This window comes from Oncorhynchus gorbuscha, linkage group LG10 (genome assembly GCF_021184085.1).
Source record: "Oncorhynchus gorbuscha isolate QuinsamMale2020 ecotype Even-year linkage group LG10, OgorEven_v1.0, whole genome shotgun sequence".
Taxonomy (NCBI): Eukaryota; Metazoa; Chordata; class Actinopteri; order Salmoniformes; family Salmonidae; genus Oncorhynchus; species Oncorhynchus gorbuscha.
The window spans coordinates 97945379-97948610 of NC_060182.1; the positions used below are offsets into that span (position 1 = coordinate 97945379).

General features: G+C 48.4%; 1 protein-coding gene across 9 annotated transcripts in view; it reads left to right on the forward strand.

Moving 5' to 3' along the window:
* Positions 1–3232, forward strand: part of LOC124046819 (dynactin subunit 1-like) — an 808447-nt gene that overhangs the window by 543148 nt on the left and 262067 nt on the right. The window lies entirely within an intron of this gene.

Genomic DNA, 3232 nt, shown 5'->3' on the forward strand with positions numbered 1-3232 from the left:
CCTAGAAGCCTCCTCACCAAAAACTGAACGGTCAAAAACCCGAATCATCTCCTCTTTAAAGTTCTGGAAATCGTTAGAGCAAACAGCCCTTGCCTCCCAGATAGCTGTGCCCCATTCTCGAGCCCGGCCAGTAAGGAGTGAAATGACGTAAGCAACCCGAGCTCTCTCTAGAGTATGTGTTGGGTTGGAGAGAGAACACAATCTCACACTGCGTGAGAAAGGAGCGGCATTCAGTGGGCTGCCCGGAGTAGCAAGGTGGGTTATTAACCCTAGGTTCTGGAGGCTCGGCAGGCCAGGAAGTAACAGGTGGCACGAGACGTAGACTCTGGAACTGTCCAGAGAGGTCGGAAACCTGAGCAGCCAGGTTTTCCACGGCCTGGCGAGCAGCAGACAATTCCTGCTCGTGTCTGCCGAGCATGGCTCCTTGGATCTCGACGGCAGTGTAACGAGCGTCTGAAGTCGCTGGGTCCATTCCTAGGTCGGTTCCTTCTGTCATGCAGGTGAAAGAGGACCCAAACGCGACTTAACAGAAACAGAGTTTATTAATGTTCAAAACGGAATAACTGAAATCCTCTAGATTTGTAGAGGGGAAAACAACTGGAGAAGCGGCCACAGACTGCAGGTCGCTTCGGGTTGGCGCAGGCCGTAGTCGACTGAGACACCTGCTCACACGCAGCGTCTGATGAAGGCACAAAACACGACAGGACAGGGTGATACACAATCACGGCAAAAAACACGACAGGACAGGGCGAAACGCAATCACAGCATGGTGAATACAATACAAGGAACCGACGGCACAGGAACGGATCACAAAGGAATAAATAGGGACTCTAATCAGGGGAAAGGATCGGGAACAGGTGTGGGAAGACTAAATGATGATTAGGGGAATAGGAACAGCTGGGAGCAGGAACGGAACGACAGAGAGAAGAGAGAGCGAGAGAGTGAGAGAGGGAGGGGGAGAGAGAGGGATAGAACCAAACAAGACCAGCAGAGGGAAACGAATAGCATGGGGAGCACAGGGACAAGACATGACAATAAATGACAAACATGACAATGATATCAACATTCTAGTTTTAACTGTGTTTTTGAGAATATACAGTGTTTGTTTACATTCAATTTGTTTACAAACAAAGGACAAAGTGTTCTAACAGGGTGCGAAGCTCATGAGGTAGTTTATTAGTTTCGATTCTTCAACAAACAATGACTATATACTGTATATCATCCACTTAGAAATACCACAAATGGATGTATCAATCCCAGATTGCCCCTTGAAAGGAGTCTCTTCTCATCAGAATGAATAGGGGCCTGCGGGGGGGGGGGCAACGAGACCAGAATGGATACATCAGGGAAGGAACCACAACAAAGGGTCCAGTTGTACTCTCCTTCTTCTTCTGAACCGAGTTTACACAAGAGTTGTTGTTGGCCCTTTCTGCTAAGTAGAATGGTGAACTTGGTAGAAACCATGTAAATGCAACGCTGTTAAAATGTCAAACTATATTGAATAGGACTGTGTCTGAATGGGACAGTCAACGGGAACCAGTTAGGGAATGAATGAACGGCTGAATGGACAGGAAGTGAACTCTGGCTAGGTTCAGTCTGACTTTGTTGACATAGTTCAGGATCTTAACCTATTTATCCAGGTGTTCATTGACTAACCATGATGAGATAGGAATGGCACCCTAATTCCCTACGTAGTGCACTACTTTCAACCAGGAACGGCACCCTATTCCCTACGTAGTGCACTACTTTAATCCAGGAATGGCACCCTAATTCCCTACGTAGTGCACTACTTTCAACCAGGAACGGCACCCTATTCCCTACGTAGTGCACTACTTTCAACCAGGAACGGCACCCTATTCCCTACGTAGTGCACTACTTTCAACCAGGAACGGCACCCTATTCCCTACGTAGTGCACTACTTTCAACCAGGAACGGCACCCTATTCCCTACGTAGTGCACTACTTTCAACCAGGAATGGCACCCTATTCCCTACGTAGTACACTACTTTTAACCTGACTCCTATGGGCCCTGGTCAAAAGAAGTGGGGGTCACAGGGCTCAGGCAAAAAGTAGTGACTCATTGCTGGCCTTCTGATTGGTGCAGAGTTACTGAGAGGAATATATGGCTTTATGGTTCTGTAATTCATCCCTGTGTCACCACTACAGAAGTGTTCATTCTAATGAATCGTGAAGGATAACCTCACCTTATGACATATGTTTACACAGGTTACGGACCCACCTGACCATCATGAGTCGGTCTGTGCAGGTTACGGACCCACCTGACCATAATGAGTCGGTCTATGCAGGTTACGGACCCACCTGACCATAATGAGTCGGTCTATGCAGGTTACGGACCCACCTGACCATAATGAGTCGGTCTATGCAGGTTACGGACCCACCTGACCATAATGAGTCGGTCTATGCAGGTTAAGGACCCACCTGACCATAATGAGTCGGTCTGTGCAGGTTACGGACCCACCTGACCATAATGAGTCGGTCTATGCAGGTTACGGACCCACCTGACCATAATGAGTCGGTCTATGCAGGTTACGGACCCACCTGACCATAATGAGTCGGTCTATGCAGGTTACGGACCCACCTGACCATAATGAGTCGGTCTATGCAGGTTAAGGACCCACCTGACCATCATGAGTCGGTCTTTTCAAATGAGCTCTATTCTATCAAAAGAAATCTTATTGGAATCACATTTTTATAGACAGTGTATTTTCCAAAGTTCACACCATACACCACAAAAGTAACCGGTTGTAAAGTCCCGCCCCGTTCATCTGTCTGTCACTTTGATTTTTTTTCTCTCCAATGGAACACCTTCAATTTCACTCTTTATACTTGCAGACATTGACCAACAGGGAGGGACGTCCGTTGCTATGGGCGAGTGGACTGGCAGGTGAAACTGGACTGTGAACAGCAGGAGGAACAGGAGGAGCAGTAGCAGGAGGAGGAACAGGAGGAGGGGCAGTAGCAGGAGTAACAGCAGGAGGAACAGGAGGAGGAGCAGTAGCAGGAGTAACAGCAGGAGGAACAGTAGCAGGAGTAACAGGAGGAGGAACAGGAGGAACAGTAGCAGGAGTAACAGGAGGAGGAACAGGAGGAACAGTAGCAGGAGTAACAGCAGGAGGAACAGCAGGAGGAACAGTAGCAGGAGTAACAGCAGCAGGAGTAACAGCAGGAGGAACAGTAGCAGGAGTAACAGCAGGAGGAACAGTAGCAGGAGT